This window comes from Notamacropus eugenii, chromosome 3 (assembly GCF_028372415.1).
Source record: "Notamacropus eugenii isolate mMacEug1 chromosome 3, mMacEug1.pri_v2, whole genome shotgun sequence".
NCBI lineage: Eukaryota > Metazoa > Chordata > Mammalia > Diprotodontia > Macropodidae > Notamacropus > Notamacropus eugenii.
This window is the reverse complement of record NC_092874.1, coordinates 363347687-363368097: the sequence shown is the minus strand read 5'-3', so window position 1 is coordinate 363368097 and position 20411 is coordinate 363347687. Positions and strand designations below refer to the sequence as shown.

Here is a 20411-nt window from a genome sequence, read left to right as displayed (position 1 = left end):
TCTCTCTTCTACTTGCATGAGAATTATAAGAATTATTTTATATTAGCCTAGTAAATCTCACAGGGAAAACAACAAAGTTAATAAAAAGTACTCAGGAAGTGGACACATCCATGCAACAGAATAAGAAGCCCACCAAATTAGCTCATCATTGTACCTGTCTTGGATAAGCCATATAGATACAGAAGAAGTTGGGTTCGCACCTGAATAGGAAAAAGTGAGAAGACCAGACTGAATTTGGGGAATTGTACAACATAGTATTTTTATTGATCTTGAGTCATTTGTAGATCTTTTTAAAAAAGAAACTTTTAAAGTTGCCTATATCTTTAAAATAATTATTGATGTATTTAAAAATAAAATAATATATTTATGGATTGTTCTCAGTCTGTGAGAGCTCTGTTGTAACAGAGTAAAGTAACTAAGCAAAAATAACAATAGTAAGCCCCTTGAACAATGCATTCAGTATTGTACATCTGTAGCATCACATGTAGCAGTGATGCCAGCCCAGTGCCTTCAACCATTATCTGGGGAAGATGTGGCCTGAGCAGTGTTCCAGCAAGTGCTACATCACAGGAAAGATCCTGACACCAAAATTGTTGCTGTTAAAAAGTAGTTTAAAATCAGAAAGTAATAGGGTTTTGTCCATAGAAATGAGGTTAAAGCAGAAGTACTAACATCTTTGCTGCTGTAGCCAAAAGACCATGGAGCTTTTCCTTCTGGCTTTCAGACCATTAGACCATGGATGTTTAAGAGCAGGGACTGTCCTGCTTCTTGATTTTTATCCTCAGTACATGATTTGAAGTGTGTGTCTTATAAACAATGTATTGTTGGATTCTGATTTCTAATCTGTGATCTGCTTCTCTTTTATGGTTGAGCTCATATCATTCACATTCACGATTTCTATTTCCTTCCATCTGATTTTCTTCTCTCTTTTTCCATTCTGTCCTTCCTGAAGTCTGTTTTGTTTCTAACCACTGCCTGTCTTAAACTACTTTACCTTTTATTACACCCCCTCTTTCTCTTATTTCATTCCTTTCCTATTTCCTTATTGGGCAAGATAGATTTCTCTACGCCACTGAGTTTGTGTGTGTGTGTATATATCTATATCTATCTATCCATCTACCTATCTATCCTTTATGAATAAATTCTATAGTTTCCCTGCCAATTCCTTTTAATTAGAACTTTTCTTGCTTTACCTTTGTCTGAGATCATGATTGCTACCTCTGTGGATTTTTACTTCAGCTGAAGTATAATAAATTTTGCTACAGCTCTTTATTTTAATTCTTCAGATTTAACACATCTGTGTCCTTGTGTTTCAAGTGTGTTCTTTGTAAAGGTGTTGTAGTCTCACCCTTGACTCAGGTTCTGAATGTTACCTCATCTCCTGTACCACACCACCAATGCACTCTCACACTTGTTACCTTACATTTTCTCAGTGTAAAACTAAATGTAAGTAATGCCGCAGTTTCTTAATGACCCACTATCCCAAATACTCTCCTAACCCTTCAGCAGAGCTGGTTGTAGTTGACAAATACGACAGGCAGAGTTCGCCGACCCCTTGGCCAGCAATATTCTCATCTTTAATCCATCACAGGCATCAAAAAGTAATGAGACCTCTTGAAATTGTGCCAAGAATGAGCTCATGTGACACAGAGATGATAAATTAACTCAACCACTTAGATAGAAGAAGGCAGCCAGAAGATGAGAATGTGCAGGTGATTTCACAGCTTGTGGCAGTGGGATGTGCATGAAAAAAAGCCTGAAATTTGACCACCTTATCTAAATGGTCTCTAGACAATCAAATCAAGCCCATTTCCATTTGTAATCCTGGTCCAGTCATTCTGTATTTCATTTCTTCGTGGGTAGCATAGAAATGTAACCCCACCATCATCCTGCTGGGAAAACTGATAAGACAGACAATCAGACCAACTGAGTGTTACATTATTGCTGCTCTAACACCACGATAACACTTCCATAACCCAACAGGATATGTGTTATAACAGGAAAATGGGAAGATTGGTTTTGTATTTAAAGGAGGGAAAGAGAATAAGCTAAGGTTAAAGATTGCTCTAAGGGGATATGGAATTATTTCATCCCTGAAGGGAAATAAAGAGTTAGACATAAGTAAGGGAGAAAACCTCTTCTTTGGCCTTTCCAGATAGTAATCCTTCCTTTTATCTGGTGAATGATTTTTGTGATGTTCTTTTCAGCTCTTGTTCCAATAAGAACAAAAGAGTACACTACAATTTTATGATTAGAAAAGGCCAACAGAGGAGGGGAGATGGCTGAATGTGTTTTAGCTTTTTATTTTTAAATCAATAATGAGTTTTACTTTTTAGAAAATAATCTAAAATAAAAGTTATACATCAGTCAAGGATGTAGTATGTGCATAGTACACTGTGATATATGTGCATATTGTACTATGTGCATAGTACACTGTGATATATTCTGGAGGTAAAAGCAAGGCAAAAGATAGTCCCTGCTTTCAAGGCACTCATAGTCTGATAGGAGAGACAAGAAAACAACTTAGCACAAACGAGATATATAACATTGGATAGAATAGCAGACAGGAGACACAGATATGAAGGGGGATTGTGAAAGGATTCTTGTACAAGGTGAGAATTTAGGTGAAATTCGAAGAAAACAAGATCAGGTTGGGGAGAAAAGGAGGAAAAGTATTTTAGGCATGGGGAACAGCAGTAATTTTTTTTGCCTCTTATTCTGGGCTGTTTTGTTATTAATCATGAGGCTGAACTGTATCCTTTCTATCAACATGACTAAAAATAGAAAAGCGCTGCTTCACATCCAAATCAGGAGAAGATACATTTTCATCAGGTTGCTTATTAAATTAATATATAGCCAGGTTCCTCCTAAAAGATATGGAAAGTTTTCAAGATCCATTATGAAGCAATTTAGTAACCAGTTCATATCAATAGAGGGAAGATGAAAGATTTCCAAGTGGTACAAATTTACTCTTGCATGCTTTACTGATTTTAGTAGATTAAGCCTCTAATGGGGATAACTAGGTAACAGAGTGAGTAGAACACCAGGTTGAGAGTTAGAATAACTTATATGTGAATTCAAATCTGGCCTCAGATACTTACTAGCTATGTGACCCTGGGCAAGTCACTTAACCTTGTTTGCCTCAATTTTCTCATCTGGAAAATGAGCTGGAGAAGGAAACAGCAAACCACTCCAGTTCTTTGCCAAGAAAACCCAAATGGGGGCATGAAAAATTGGACAAAAGTGAAGCAACTAAATAACAAGAAAAGCCAGTACTTCAATTGAGTCCTGTGCATTTATAAAACTCAGGGCACCTCTCAAACACAAATTCTGAGTCAAATTATCATTTGAGAGTAGGAGAGCAGGAGAAGGAAGTAAGCATGAATGGTAGAATGAAAAAAAAGAGGAACAGAAAGGTGGTTCATTTTGGAGGATAAAAAGAGATCTGAATATTTCTATTCACTTGACGTTTTTACCAGTAATGATATTTGCTTATATATGTATCTAGGACCAATTCCACAATTTGCCTTTGAGTTCTCACAAGGTATTCTTGATTCAAAGTACCCTGTGGATTTGCATTTTCTCTAAAATAAAAGATAATCTTCCTTAAGACAGATTTATTTAGTGGAAATCATGACACACATGAACTACAGGGAAAACTATTTCAATAATGACCAAATAGATTGTGAATTATCAGACACATCAAATATCAAAGAGAATTTCTATCCCAGCACAAATATTCAAATCTATCAAATATGTCCTATAAAATAAAATAGAATCCTTAGATTCCTGAAAATATAAAACACATAATTATTCCTGGAAAAACGACAATGAATTAATGATACCTACTTGTCTGAGGCTAAGAAGGGCCTGGCTTGAAACAAGGTCACATGGACTTTCTATTGTTTAATAGACAGAGCTCTTTCCTCTTCATGCACCAGAAAAGCAGTCTTTCCTCCATCAAAAAAGGTAGGGTGAGAGCTTTAATTCCCTAACCAACCCAAGTAAGAGAGAAGAAAAGGTATAGAACCAAGAAACTCTTGTTTACATGAGCTGAAATTAAGAGACAGATGTAGAGAAAACTCTAGACAACCCTGGTCCTAAAAGTTCTCCTTACAGCTAACTAAATCAGGGCACATAGCAAGAATCTCCTTGCCAGAATCCAAGCACATTCTCACTTAGGTGAAGTGATACCTTCTATCCTGAAATCTAAGCTCTGCCAGTGAAAGAGACAGTTTTTAATTAAGGGAATCAAGGGTATCTTATCCTATTAAGGAACATAAAATTACCTCCTCAACCCAGTCTATACGACTCTTAGGAATTGAAAATATGGCCCCAAGTCACATAACATGAGGTTCTTGCCTCAGAGACCCATTTGGAGTCATAGATTGTCTAGTACTCTGCTGGTAAACTGCGGTCATCAATTCTGCTTTCTCCATCACCAGCTGTTCTTAAATTGCTTTACTAATGAAGGATAGAAAGGCTTATGGTATTTAGATTTTTTCCAGTTATCCATACTCCAAGATTTTTCTCCCTACTCCAGGATATCTTTTCCTCTAAATACACAAAATAAAGAATAGTTATCCCTTCCACATTTGGGGTTAGGAAGGTGCCCCTGTGAGCTGGAAAATCCACATAATTATTTTGACCCTCCCTTCATAATGGAGTAGAACTCTAAATTATTATGATATTAAAAGATAAAATATATTGATATTATATTATACATACATTGTATGCATTTCTGAATTTCTAAACATTTTCTGTGTCATCTTCTGGCCTTTGCTTGTAGTCCATGGCTTCCACTGTACTCCTCCCAAATTGCCATTTAATTTTTTATGCTGATCCATGATATATCAAAGCCACAATGGGGAAAGTCATGATGTTAGAGGGATAATTGTAGTTTAATTTTCTCAATCACTTTCCCTCAAACCAGAATGTATACACATCTTCATTTGCTTCTCTTACCAATCTTAATCTGGGGCCTTTCTGGAGAGCACCTCATTAAATTTCACTAATATAAGAGATCTGCAAGATGTCATTTTTATCAGATTGAATGTGGATGATTTTAATAATATCTAATAATAGAAAATAATGTAAATTCCATAAAGCTACTTATTATTTGAATTCTGAAAAACATGACAATTTTTCCTATCTATTTATGGTCAACATTCATATAAAAGCATATGAAACTCAGTGATTTATTTTTCAAAAGCCAAAATATCTTTGAGAGTTAATTTGCCCAATGCCAGAAATAAATTTAGCTTATACTAAATGGGATCAGAGGTGCAAATGGATTCATTCTATTGAGTTGTAGACTTGTATTCAAAACAAACTGGTTAGAGCAGGACCTTAAAGTCATCCTATCCTCTCCATGACAGTCCATTGCTGAGTTTGTCTCCAACACAATCCTTCCGCCCCCTCCTCCACTGCCTTTATGCATTATAAACGATGCTTCCTCACACTACCCCACTAGTTTTCGTTTGGCATGTAGCATCACACTGCCTCTTTTCCATCAGACCTTGGCAACTCAAAGTACTTATTATTTAACCCCAAATAAGAACCCATACTAAGAAATGCAAAATCACACACATACATGTCACAAAATCATTTCATGGCTGTGGCAGATGTTTCTGGGGTCAGGAGATCACAAGATCCTCTTTTTCTGGGGTGGTAACCAGCAAAAACCCTGATCTCCATCCCCCTTTTATAGGATTGAGTGAATACAGGATTAGCAGGTATGAATGGTTCGAGTTGGCTTGTAGATCTCATTATATTATCTTCCAAACCTACCCTTGTTTTTCTATTGGGAGTAGGGTACCCTATATTTTGAGTCACCTTAGTTCACAACCATGGTGTCACTCTCAGCTCCTCATTTTCACTCACTTCACATATCTAATCAGTTGTCAAATCTTGTCATTTCTATCTCCATAACATCTCTTGTATGTATTCCCTACTGCATACTCACATAGCCTCTATCCTATTCAAGCCCTCACCTCAAGTCTCAACTTGCTCCAAACTATCCTCTACTTAAGTACCAATGGTTTTCTTTTTCTTAATTTTTTATTCATTTTGAACTTGAATACTTAAAGACAAAAAAAGAGAACATTTCCATGTTCATGGCACAATCTGTAAAGAGGATTGACTATAAAACTTTGAGTTTATATTTCACACTAATTTTAAAACTATGTAATAAATATTAATTATCATTTTCAAAGCTACTCTGCTTTCTATACTTCCTTCTACATTTTATTTCATTTCCTGCTATATACTTTTTATGTTTTTTTTTTTCTCCATACCCCCTCAAAGATTTTCTTATATGTTGTCATTGTTCAGTTGTATCCAACTCTTTTCATGACTCTGTGTGGAGTTTTCTTGGAAACCATATTGGAGTGGTTTGCCATTTCCTTTTTCAGATAATTTTTACAAATGAAGAACCTGAGGCAGACAGGGTTAAGTTACTTGCCTAGGGTTACAGAGCTAGTAAGTATCTAAGACCAGATTTGAATTCAGGTATTCTTGACTCCAGGCTCAGCACATTACTACTGAACTACGTAATTGCCTTCATTTTCCTATATGTGAATGTTTAAATAATGTGGTTGTCAAAACCAACCCCCTCCCCCAAAATAAGAAGCTGTCATATTAACCACACATAATCTCTAAACCAAATGGAAAGATATAGAAGTCAAGAGTAATATTTATTTTAAATGGATGGATGGATAAGAAAAATGAATGAAAAGTACTAAGGACTTTTTATATGCCAAGTACTGTTCTAAGCACTGAGGATACAAATACAATGACAAGATAGACTGTACCTTCAAGAAGCTTAAATTCTAATGGGGGAATACAAGAGATATATAGTGGTCATAAAAGATGCTTAGGTTTAGTAAGTTGTAGGGATAGTGAGTGGAACCTTAGGGGACTCCATGGATATGCCCTTTCCAGAAGCAATGATTGCAATGATTATTGTTCTCATACCCTTTCAATGAACCAAATTTTATGTCAGTCAAAAAGTAGCTATAAATCTAAAGTTAGAGAGTCTACCAAGACTGCCCAGATGTTACAATTTTTTCTATCTAGGGACTTGGCATGATTGTGATTGAATTTTGTCTAACTATTATTTAAATATTTTATCTAAAATGAACTCTCAAAAGCTGGAAAGGAGGGAAACACCAGGACCCGTATGGGTCATTATATTCCCCTCCAGCTTAAAATGAGTAACACTGTTACTTAGTCACAAGAATTTTAGTATGATAAAAATGCAAGTTGAATTAAAAATGAAATATAAAACGTGTACCATTACTATAATGAATAAGGTAACTTTTATATCAAAGGATATGACTACCTTCTTTGCAAAACTGGAAGCCATCAAAATAGAATGAGACCCTTAGTTATTGACTTGAATTCTTCATGGTAACACATGAATTACTAGAAAAGTACTGCACCAAATTCCTCTTAATTATAACTTGACCCTATCTGTCTTGCTAGAAGGTGATGCATACATACTACCAAAAGATGAGAGAGAACATCAGTGACTCTGCAAAACATAGGTCATTTGCATATTTAAGTATTTTATTCAAAGCATTATAGATTGTAACACTAAATAAGCACATTTATGTATGTATGTGTATATATTTATGTGAATGTATTTTATGTATGTATGTGTTCGGCCTAGAGGCTGATGGACTACCCGAGTCTTACCTTTTCACTGGTCTTCGGTGGCCAACTGGATAAATGTATTGAGAGAAGAGACTTTCCAGAGTCGAACAAGGGTTAGGCTTTATTCATGGTCTTGGTTACATGTGCAGGGTGAATTCTTCCTCACGAGAGAGGAATCCTCCTCCTCCCAAGGGGCAAGGATCATACAGCAAGAGGATGGGAGTGGAGGAGGGGAGGGACCCTCCTCCCTCTAAGGGCCCCTCAGTGCAAAGAACTCCTTCAGGCTTTCCTGTCCCCACTTAAGCTCTCCCAGCCGCACAGTTTGCACGTGAATACCGTGCCTGCTCTCAGCCCCTAGCTAGTCAACAACAGGTGTGCTCAGACCACAGGCCAATCTCAAGGGTGGGATGCTCTCCCCAGCAAGTTTCCAACTGAGAAGAGGTGGAAATACATAAGATAGCCTGTGTTTCTCTCCTCAATCCCCAGCTGTTCCCTGGGGGGCCTCATGAGAACTCTAAGATTTAGAGGTCCTCACTTTTACCTGCCCGAGACTGTCCTCATGAAACTGAGCTTACACCCCTAACATGTATGTATGTGTGTATTTATGTATGTATATGTGTATGTTGCCTTCCCTGTATTTACTCCTGAACTTGAATTCAAATTAAAGGGTTGAATCCCAACAGGGTAGCTGCTAATTACACAGATTCCAGGACAGGGGATCTCAACTAAAGGTCCATAGATGCCCAAGAGACCCATGGATAGATTTTTCAAGATCTATTGACCTTGGATGGGGAGAAAATATACATCTCTTTCCCTAATCTCAAATTGAAATTTAGTTTCAGTGGCAACACTTCTTTATTGCAGTTCTCACAAAATTTACCATGAGCACAGCACCTTGTTGATCAGTATGCTCAGCTGTTCTCCCAGCATCCACTAATCTTGGCAGTACAACTCTCAATTACTATGATTAGAACTCTTTTGAGTTCATGATTGGCTCTCTTCTCTGTAAGAAGACACTTCTGACCTTGAGTGACAGCCTGTCTATATCTGCATCTGTGTGGAGTTCATATCTCTGTTCCATCAACAATGTCTCAAATACAACTCTTGAACCATTGGATGGAATGTATCCATCTGGAAAAGTATTTCTATTATTAGATGCCATCTCTGATATTCCAGAAGGAGGGTGAGGAGAAAAAAACCCTCCTCCTTATCTCCAAGAAATGAAGGGTTGCAGTATTCTGACAAGTGGCTCTCTCTTCAGATTATCCCAATTGCTAAGCTACCCAGTTAGCTCTAGGGCTAAGGAATATAAAGATGCTAGGCTAGCCACTAACTTTTTTAGCTATCCAGCCAAGGTACCTTGAATTCCATACCTTATTAACACTTGGTAGGCAGCTAGGTAGTGCAGTGAATAGAGCACCAGTGCGGGAGTCAGGAGGACCTGAGTTCAAATCTCACCTCAGACACTCAGACCTTGAGCAAGTTACTTAACCCCAACTGCCTCATCCTGGGTCATCTCCAGTCCTCCTGTTGGATATCTGGTCACTGGATTCAGATGGCTCTGGAGGAGAAGTGAGACTGGTGACCTGCACACCCCTTCCTCACTCAAAACAAAGTTAAGTGCAAGTCATGTCATTATTTCTCTGATGGCATGGTCTTCTTTGGCAATGAAGGACAAACACACATTAACACCTCATTATCAATAATTATATCCTGTGACTACATTAACTAAATTTTAGGTGGGAGCATGGGAACTAAATCCCCCCACACACATACACCGACACTCTCTGAACAAAAACAAATTATTATTGATTCATGGATTATTTAATAAGCTGCCCAAAGTAGTTATTTCACCAAGGAACAATAAAGGTTGACCGTATGTAGACATCATCGGCTTTTTCAAATGAAATCAAAAGTGGTTCATTCCCATATGGAGTTCATGAAACAACTAAGATCCAAGGGTAGAAACAAAAAGTTTTCCACTAATGACATCCACATGAATTCAACCAATAGTATATTGACAAACAAGCATAAAACAAATTGTTGACTCCTGTGGATTATTTTATAAAAATGCAAAGATTTATGATGGGAATTCAAGATCATTGTCACCAGAAATCGTAGGTGGATTTTTATTTTACTTATTGTACTTATCATACTCACTCATCAGTGAAGACTGTGCAAAGAAACAGAACAGTAAAACACATTTTTTTAGACTGCAAACATTTAGCATCTACCAAAAACGTGACATGATCTGGTGGCTAGTATTATATGTCAGAAGCTCTCTAGATGACAAATATGCTACTACAAATACAAGCCTCAAAGTAAGCAACTCATTAATACAGCCTCCATTATTGCCTATAATTGTACAAACTGGTCTGAGGTCTACTTCTGGAAGAAAACAGTACTCCATGCAGCTAATTTTATCCTCAAGCCACTACATCTTCTTCTGACCCAGTCCAACAGTCTCCATAATTCAGGAAAATCACTGTGGAGGAGACCATTTTCCTCATCACCACTAGTAACAACTTCTGACCAACTGCCAACCATGGCACGTGAGCCCTGGGAATGGCATCACATCCCAAACCACCCACCATTCTCACTTCCAACTTAGTTCTTGTAGCATCACCTAGAGAAACAATATCAGTGGAGAAAGGGCTAGGTATCCCCAACCATTGTGAACCATAGGACAGGTAAGCCAATCTAGTACTGTGGAAAACATGCAAGTGCAATGTTTTTCATGAAACTTGTTATCTTGATGAGTAATTCTGCAGCTTTCATTATTAAACTATGGTCCTTATCCACTGGTATGTGCCAGAGGACCTTCACTGGGTACAGTGAATGGATAACCCAAAAAATTTTACAGAAGTACAAAGTGAAGTTTCTTTTTCCATAGCCCTGAAATTATTTTTATTTATTGTTATTGTGTTAAATTATTATTATCATTAAATCGTGTATATTTATTGTCTCCTAAGTGTTGGTAAGGATGAAATAAATATTTGGCTAATTGGAAGAGAAGTCAACTGCAAATGTTTAAAAGCATTGTTTCAAGACTAAACTATCTCCTTACATTCATGACTATTTCAATGGCAAATGTATCATATGCAGTTAAACCTTAGGAGTCTGTTAGTGGGAGTTTGCCATCCGTAGTATTCTCAGGATTAGTAAGACTCCAGAGTTAAGAAATTTGACATTGCTTGACTTTGGATGCATGTATGCCCTGTTGCTTGTTTGTTTTTAACGATTTTTAATCTATATATCATGAACTTGAGGATAAAATACCAATCAGCCACTGACATCTGCTCCAGAATAGGAAATCAAAGAAAGGTATGAGCTTTTAAGCAAGTGACAGAATGAACTGGTTGGGCAGAAAAACATAGGTTTCATTTTTGTACCATTATGCCTATTGAGAGAATTGATTTGGTATTATGGAAGAAATCTGGCTGAACATGCGAAGAGCAAATTTTTTGAAAATGAACTGAGGGCTGGGGATGTTAGCTCTGAGGCAGTCTTTTGGGGAGTCAATTTTTCTTGAACAAAGGTCAATATCTCATGTTGCCATCACACAGTGAACAATCATTTCTTTTCTTGGATGGGGAGAAGTAAAGAAAGAGAGGTCATTTTATTGAGAAAATTCAGCACAGCACAATCTCTAAACCACTGAAGCTCATTTGTATTTAGTTATACTTGTGATTTTAAAAGAATAAATTTGTAGCTTATTTGTCTTGAACAGAGTATTAGTCTAAAGTAATTCCAGTTAAATGGTTTATATATGCGCTTATTGGGGTAGTTAGACAGCATAGTGGATAGAGCATAGGAACTGGCCTCATCTTCCTGAGTTCAAATCTGGCCTCAGACACTTACAACCTGTGTGACCTGGGCAAGTGATTTAACTCTGTTTGCCTCAGTCTCCTCAGATCCGTAAAATGAGCTGGAGAATGAAATGGAAAACCACTCCAGTATCTTTGCCAAAAACAGAAGAGTCAGACACAATTAGACAAAAACAAAATATTTGCTTATTAATTGTTCATGAAATCATATTCAGCCTTTTGTGGCAGTTTCTCTTTCCAAAAAAAAATTTTTATCTGCAAAGTCTTTATAGAGAGAATTATTTTTTTATTATTGTTTCTTTAACTATTTGATAGGGAATCAGTAATAATGGGCATAAGATAAAACATGGCCTATGTAGTGAGACATAAATGTAGGTTTTAATCAGTAAAGAATATCCATATTAAGCATATCCAGCTTTTTTAATAGGCATGTTGTACTTTTGAACTTGAATATTTTAGAAAAGAAGAAAAAATGCTCAAATAAGAGCAGGGTCTTAAAATATTATAACTGGTTGTTCAGACACTATCCAAAGAAACTAAAATTTATTCTTTCTGATGTAAACAATCTGTTCACCTCATGTGTATTACAGTGTAATAATTTTATTTTTCCTTGTTATTTTTAGTTTCTTACTTCAAGGAATCTTCATCCCAAAGACAGCATTCATTCTCCCACTTCAGAGGCAGCAGCAGCTGTTGTGTTTTCAGTCAAGAAGAAAATAAATACTGAATTTTGATTTGTTTGACAAAATTAGTGTTTGTGCCTTTGGACAAAATGAACATGCCATTACCCATCATTTCAAAAGGATCCCCTGAGTGCTTTCATCACTGTCTGGCTAGCTCACTTGACATCTGCTTCTTTGTCTTGCAAGGCAATTCTTGGAGTGGCGTTAAATCGGATTAAAATATCCCAATTATTTTTCTGTATGCAAATTGCTTCAAGTTCTTTGGTTTAATTTTTAGGTGAAACCCATGAAATTGAGTGATCTTGGCTTTAGTCCCCAGCTGATTCATATATATCCTTGCCTTCCCTACTAGGGTCACTTTCAGTTGATGTTAGTTTACTGTCAATTGTAGCTTGGATGAGAATGGAGACTAGATTGAGCATAGGAAATCAAACCCTTTGTAATTATTTGTTACAAGCTCTTCTCTTTAGCAATCACTTTTCCTCTCTCTTTTAAGATATATACGCACACACACACATGCACATACACGCACACACACACACACACACACACACACACACACTACTTAATTTCTATAGGTAGTCATTGCTATGTATCTACAAACCACTCTTCAAAAGTTGGCATAGAAAGTGTGTCTGGAAGCACGTTTTGAAAGGGTGTCAAAATTAGGAGCTTACTCATTAGCGACTTTTATCCTACAGTACTAAACTCTGATTACAACTATGCCTGTTGTTGTGAGAGGTGTTTCCCTCTTCCCTCCCCGCCCCTGCATGGTGAGAGAAAAAAACATCCATAACTATTTAACTCACATTTATTTTCATTTCATTTTAAGTATGTACTGTCGATGCAAGAAAAAAAAATGTACCAATTATTTTGTGAATTCTCTTAAGAAATACCCCAGACTCTAGTATAACCCCTTTTGTGATTATTTTGATAAATTTATATAATCTTGAATACATTTTAACAATGACAAACCTCTATGCCATGTCGAAAGCTCACTCATCAATTCATAATTTCCCATTTAAGTAACTCTATTGTGTTATCTATAACTTGATGTCAAATTATTGCATTTTCTGATTTCTGCACACATTAGAAGTTCAGAAAAGAGATATTCAAAATTCAAAATATTTAAATGTCCAAATCAGCTGGAGAAAACTAACTCAGGGTTGGTTTCTAGAATGAAATGATAAAAGCTTGTGAACAATGATTTGTCTGCATTAACCAAAGAAGTTAACAATACTGGTTCCTGTGTAGAATTTGGCTGTGATGATTCTTCCCTCCCAGAAGCTTTCCTTCTGCACTCTATTTTTTGAGTCCTGTATTTTCACACCCAATTACCTGTTTCCTCATATTCCCAGATCTAGTTTCCTTAATTAGTACTAGTTTCCCATAGTGTTATTTAAGGCTACACAATTTATTTGCTAGAAACACTTAAGTCCCCACTCATGGAATTCTATCTATCTATATTTAATCCACTCAGGGTTAGATACTTGGTGCATTCCAAGGTGTCAAACTAATATTACAAACACATATATGCTAATGAGTCTATGCCAGAAGGTCTCCCCTCTGCTCCCAGGAATTACATATGCATTTTAAGGAGGATTTCAGGAAACAATAGCTGCAATTTTCTTGTATAAATTAGAGGAATGACTTCAATTTTGGGAATTTTAGGGTCAATAGCCAGAATATATGGTGGTATGGAAGATCAGAAGTGTGTATTTGAACATATCTGAGATCTAACTGTAGGCTGCTACTTACTTTTCCTATGCTTAGAACCAGCTTTTTTTAATAGAAGTATAAAGGGAAGATAAGGTAGCAGCTGAATTGCAAACAAAGGCCCTGAGGAAGGAAAGATTTCCTATTCCTTCACTCCCACAGACACAACCCTAGTTCAGGCTTCAATCGCTTCTTACCTGAAATTGCAGTGTAACTGATCTCCCTATCTAAAAGTCTTTCCTTACTCCAAGTCATCTTAGCTCCCAAGGTGTTTTCTTTTGGGGGGGGGGGAATTGAGGGGAGCTAGAATCAGAATAACCTTGTGACTAACATTTTGGTTTAAGTTAGAGAAGGCAAAGTAAAGGAATGGGAGTGTCCCTAAGGAAATCAGATGGATGGAGATGGTTGACTAGCAGCCTGTGACTGCCTTGTTTCTGGTCACTGATTGTGAGTCTTCTCAGTAGTACTGGGAAGGTGTTGCCATTGATCTGATGGGATTAACCCCTTGAGTGGTTATGAGTTTGACACAGGATAAAATTACCATTGGTGTTAGCATTCCTTGGCTGTTATTATCAGTCCAAGAAAAAATATATATCACCAGCATAAGTAAAATAAAAATTGACTGTTCACAACCATTCAGCACCTAGAGAAAGAACCCTTGATTTTTTTCCATAAAATTATATTTTTACACAATGTACCTGATAAATTAAAGAAATAATACTTGTTACTATAAAAAAAGTTTCTGAACAAAATTTTAGATATTTCCATACAGAATAGGTCTATACAATGGTGAGCATTACAATGTGTCATTTTCTTTATTAGACATTTAGAATGACTTTGCATGTAACAGGGATTCTATAAATGCCATATAATGGTACTCTTAAAGATATGTCACTTATAAAGAGAAAAAATAGAAATTGAAAAAATGTTCGGTTCAGATTCTTATTCATGTAAGATGAATTATGAAAATAAGTAAAAGATCTTCTGAAGTTTCATTTCCTTAAAGAATCATCATTCCTTAAATGGAAGTAAGACAATGATTACTACAATTTAAAATGGCAATGGACAATTCTGTCTCCCTCAAACATAAAGGTATACTTCATTCTATAATTTTTTCAGAAAAATTATGTGAAAACTAAATCACATTGAATAAAGAATACTATGCAGTCCAAAGAATATTTGACTGGCAGTTAGTAAGACCTAAGTTATAATCCTAGTTCTGCAACTGACTCACTGGATTTTGGCCAAGTTATTTCATGTCTCTGAATCTTAATTTCTGTAGCCATGAAAATGTTGAGCTCTAATAATCTATGATTCAAAAAAAATCTTTTTAGATATAATGTGTTATAAATTATTTTCTAAAAATTCAGATTTTTATATATTGGACTTTCTTAAAGGCACACCTGCATACTATGTCCCTGAATATTTCTGGCATGTTTGGTTTTCAATTCATGTTTACATTCATATAAAGAATCTGAGTTTCATTTTTCATAATGTGAACTGTGCATAACCCTGAGATGGTTTGGATTAGATAATTGGAAGTTATTCAGTGGAATTAGTTTTGGCCTCAGAAGATAACATTAGCTGATGACAATAATAATAAGCTTTTCTCCACCTCTGAGAATTGAGACCAACACAGTGGTATGATCTTTTGTTTTGGAGAATTTGATGCAAAGAATAAACACCCATCTGTGGGATGACTTATGCACTCTCTACAAGATCTTTTGAAGTTCACTTTAGAATTCTGCAGTACTAGCTTATTTATTCTATCATGACAGGTAAGATTATTCCAAGGTATCCACTCTCCAAAATAATTAAGCATATGTGTATGTGTGTGTGTGTGTGTATATACACTTACATATATATATATATACACATATGTATGTATACAGATAGATATTCCAAATATATAATAATGTATACATAATATATGCATATAATATATATATGATATATATTATATATAATATATATATATAATGTATATATATTTCCAGTTTTTGGCCACCACAAAGAATGCTGCTATAAGTATTTTTGTACATGTGGGATATATATAATATATATAATGTATACATGTACATATGTGTGTATACAGATAGATATTCCAAATAACATAAAAATGGTTATCTATTTTATATCAATATCCAAACTTCATGATTAACATACTAAAAAGAACATCAAATTCAAAGAACCACAGAGATAAAAGAGATGTGATGTGAATAATATGTGTGTATTTTGAAGTAGAACTTAGACCAAAACAAACTGTAGGACATTTTTCATTCTCATAGGTATTTAGAATTATTCATTGACATTTACCAGGCACTGTGGGGGGGAAAGCACAAAAAAACAAAAACAAAACCCAATTTTCTAGAAAATAATTTAGATAAAATATGCTTGTATTAGAATTAAAAGGTTCTTGGCTAGTCTGGTTATTTTCTCTTAGGTATACCTGCTACCAAATAAATGAAATTATTTTTTAAAAAAATCTAGGATAAAAAAAATGACAATTCTACCTAAATTAATTTACTTAATTTAGTGCCATACCAATCAAACTATCAGATAATTATTTTCTAGAGCTGGAAAAAAAATAATATCAAAATTCATCTGGAAGAAAAAAAGGTCCAGAAGAGCAAGGAAACTAATGAAAAGAAATGCTAGGGAAGGTGGCCTAGCTCTTCCAGATCTCAAATTGTATTATAAAGCAGCAATTATCAAAACCACTTGGTACTGGCTAAGAAATCAAAGGGGTAGACAAGTGGAATAGGCTAGGTACTCAAGACACAGTAGGCAATGAATATAGCAATCTACTGTTTGATAAACCCAAGGACCCCAGATTCTGGGATAAGAACTCACTGTCTGTCAAAAATTGCTGGGAAAACTGGATAAAAGTGTGGCAGAAACTAGGCATAGACCAATGCCCAACACTATACACAAGAATAAAGTCCAAATGGGTACATGATCTAGGTATAAAGAGTGATACTATAAAGATTAGTGGAGCAAGTAATAGTGTATTTATCAGATATATGGAGAAGGGAAGAATTTTTGACTAAGGAAGAGATAGGAAACATTATGAAGAGCAAAATGGAAAATTTTGATTACATTAAACTGAAAAGTTTTTGCACAACCAAATCAAATGCAACCAAGATTAGGAGGGAAGCAGAAAACTGGGAAAGAATTTTTGTAATTAGTGTCTGTGATAAAGGCCTCATTTCTAAAATATATAGAGAATTGAGTCAAATGTACAACAATACAAGTCATTCTCCAACTGATAAACGGTCAAAGGATATAAACAGGCAGTTTTCAGAGGAAGAAATTAAAGATATCCATAGTCATATAAAAATACTCTAAATCACTATTGATTAGAGAAATGCAAATCAAAACAGCTCTGAGATACCACATCACACCTATAAGAGTGGCTAACATGACAGAGCAGGAAGATGATAAATGTTGGAGAAGATGACGGAGAGCTGGAACACTAATTCATTGTTGGTGGAGCTGTGAGCTGATTCAATCATTCTGGAGAGCAATTTGGAACTATACCCAAAGGGCTATAAAAATGTGTATACCCTTTGACCCAGCAATAATGCTTCTAGAACTGTGTCCCCAAGAGATCATAAAAATGGAAAACAGTCCCACATGTACAAAAATACTTATAGCAGCATTCTTTGTGGTGGCCAAAAACTGGAAATCAAGGAGATGCCCATCAATTGGGGAATGGCTGAATAAATTATAGTATATGAATGTAATGGAATACTATTGCACTCTTAGAAATGATGAAGAGAAAGACTTCAGAGAGGCCTGGAAAGAATTATATGAGCTGATGCTGAGTGAAAGGAGCAGAATCAGGAGACTTTTGTAGACAGCAACAACTACAGTGTGCGAGAACTTTTTCTGGTAGACTTAGAACTTCATTGCAATGAAAGGACTTAAAAAATTCCCAATGATCTTTTAAGGCAAAATGCCTTCCACATCCAGAGAAAGAGCTATGTAATTCAATCACAGATTTTAGCAGATCATTTTCTTTTGTATGACATTTTGGTTTGTTACATGATTTCTTCCATTCATTTTAATTCTTCTGCACCACGTGACTATGGTGAAAATGTATTTCATAGGAATGTATGCGTAGAATCTATATAAAATTTTATGCAGTCTCAGGGAGAGAGGGGAAGGTGGGGGAGGGAAGAGGAGGGAGGGAAAGAAAAAATCTAGGTTGTATAATAGTGATTGTGGAACACTGAAAATAAATAAAGAATCTAGTTTATGACCATAAATATATGTCACATGGATATCAATTGTTTATTCATTAAATAGTGGAAAAGCAACTAATTTATGATATATATGTATATATGTATATGTGTGTGTTCATATATATGTATGTGTATATACATATTTTTTTTTCTCCTATGAAGTTCAACTGATACCTTATCAGTGCAAGTGATCCTGAATCCTGCAAGACTGTGCCAATAAGATTGGACAAGGTTTGTTGATAGAGTATGCCTGTTCTGGCCACCACCAGACTAACTAGGCTTGGAAGGGCTCATTAGTAAAAGGAAGACAGCAGAAACAAAATTATTTTGGCCTCAGAAATTCAAAAAATTACTAATTCCTATGATACAAAGTGAAGTTTCAGTGTGAACCAGACAGACTTACAATTCTTTATTTTCAATTAATTTCATTAATATATAAGTACTAATGCATATACATATAACATCCTTTACATTTTGTCTTAACTATGTGTACTCTCATATTTCTTAAAAATAATTTTTAACAAAATAGTACAAAATTTTAAAAGGTTGAAAAATGTGGAGAACTGGCCCATTAATTTGTTTGCTTTACCTAACTGGTATCAAATTTAGCTGGCCACTTTAAGCAATATGATGCCAAAAGTTTTTGCTTTTAGAGGATGAAGGCCTAGTTGCACATATCATTTGATTTCCCATCACTTCTTTGCTTCAAAACCTCATTCAAGTTTAATCTTTTTTGAAGCCTCCTGTGAAGTTTTAGCATTGTTTTTTAGCTTTTATAAATCTGCAGTAAGCTGCAGCTTTCACAATTTTTACCCTAAGCTGCTGCGCAGCTAACCTAGTATTTAGTTCTTTAGTCTTCTCAACATCCCTTTCAGTCGTAGATTTGGTGATGTATACTTCAAAGCTTGACTTCAGACGAACTCTATTACTTATGAAGGGTCCAAACTTTCATTTATCCCAAAGTACTGAGTAAGGTCCTTCCACTGTGCCTCATCTGAAGATTGTTGACTGTTAAATTCTTCTCTGTTCTTCATTTTACCTTTTCTGGGATGTTTCTTTTGCTCCCCATGCTTGTAAAAATTGTTAACACTTTCAGTTCAAAATGTCTTTTATGTAATTCTTGAAACTTATCTTACATATTTAAGGGACCTCCAGATAGACACTCTTCATCAGAATTTTTTGCATTTGTCTCTGCCCCATTTTTAGGGCCATCATTATTGAAAGCAGAAAACCTGACTTCTTCATTCACACCATCTCCCTTATCTTCCTTTGAATTAAATTCCACAATTTTCAGTGTAATTTCATCCTCAGAACTCAACTCAATATCACTTTCATCCATCACAGGAGATAACAGTCTACCCCACATCTTCTTTTCCAAATGGCTCATGTAATCTGATGGTCATTTTTAAACTCTTGAATTTTAAAGACAGCACTGTGAAGGCAGAAAGCAATTAATGGAATTAGTAACAGCACAAGTGAAAAGGGTAGTAATAATAGGAACAGGGATATAGTTATAGGTAGGAAGCATGATACTTGAATCAGAGTTTTTGCTACAAAATGTATTTAATTCCACTAAGATCAGGGATAAAAAAGAAGAGAATGAACAGGAATGAAATGATAAATGGAAACCTGACTCAGTGGTCAAAAAAAAATCTAAGGATTACACTATTACCACCTGTGGGAAGAGATTTCTTCCATAAAGGGTGGTAAAGTGGGTGAGTTTTGATCATTAGGGAACTTGGGAAGCTACCAGACAAGTTTAAATGAAGTCCTGATTAATCACTAGAACAATGGCTGTTGAGGGTGCTGTCCAACAAGTCCCAATCACAATACCTCTTGATCAAAGAAAACCAAAATTGGCTCAGAACTCATGTATGATTTATTATTGCAAAACCTTTTAAACCAGTTAGAAACCCTAGATAGGGATGGTCTTTCTACTAAAATGCAGAGTTACACATATTTGACTCATTAAAGATGAGTTCACATTGCAGTTGGTTTCCCATAGGGGGGGTAATCAAGGAGGATAGAGCATTAAAATTCCTAAAAGAACCCTACTTTTCTGATAGCCATCTTGTATTTGTAGCAAATAGATCCTGATTTCTAGAAAGAATGCTATCTGAGTGGCATCAGGCTTTAGATATGGAACTTCCTTACTGCCTTGACATGCAGCAGTGGGCAGATAAACTGGTGAAATTTGAGCATGAGATCAGAATAGTCATAGTAGTTATTAGGATAAATAGGAACTCTGAGGATACCAGGAATGAAGTAAGGTACCTACCACT

The 20411-nt window shown here is 35.7% G+C and overlaps 1 pseudogene; it reads right to left on the bottom strand.

Moving 5' to 3' along the window:
- Nucleotides 1-18806: 18806 nt before the first annotated feature.
- On the bottom strand, nucleotides 18807-19865 carry LOC140532193 (protein FAM204A pseudogene; annotated as a pseudogene).
- Between the last annotated feature and the right edge of the window lie 546 nt (nucleotides 19866-20411).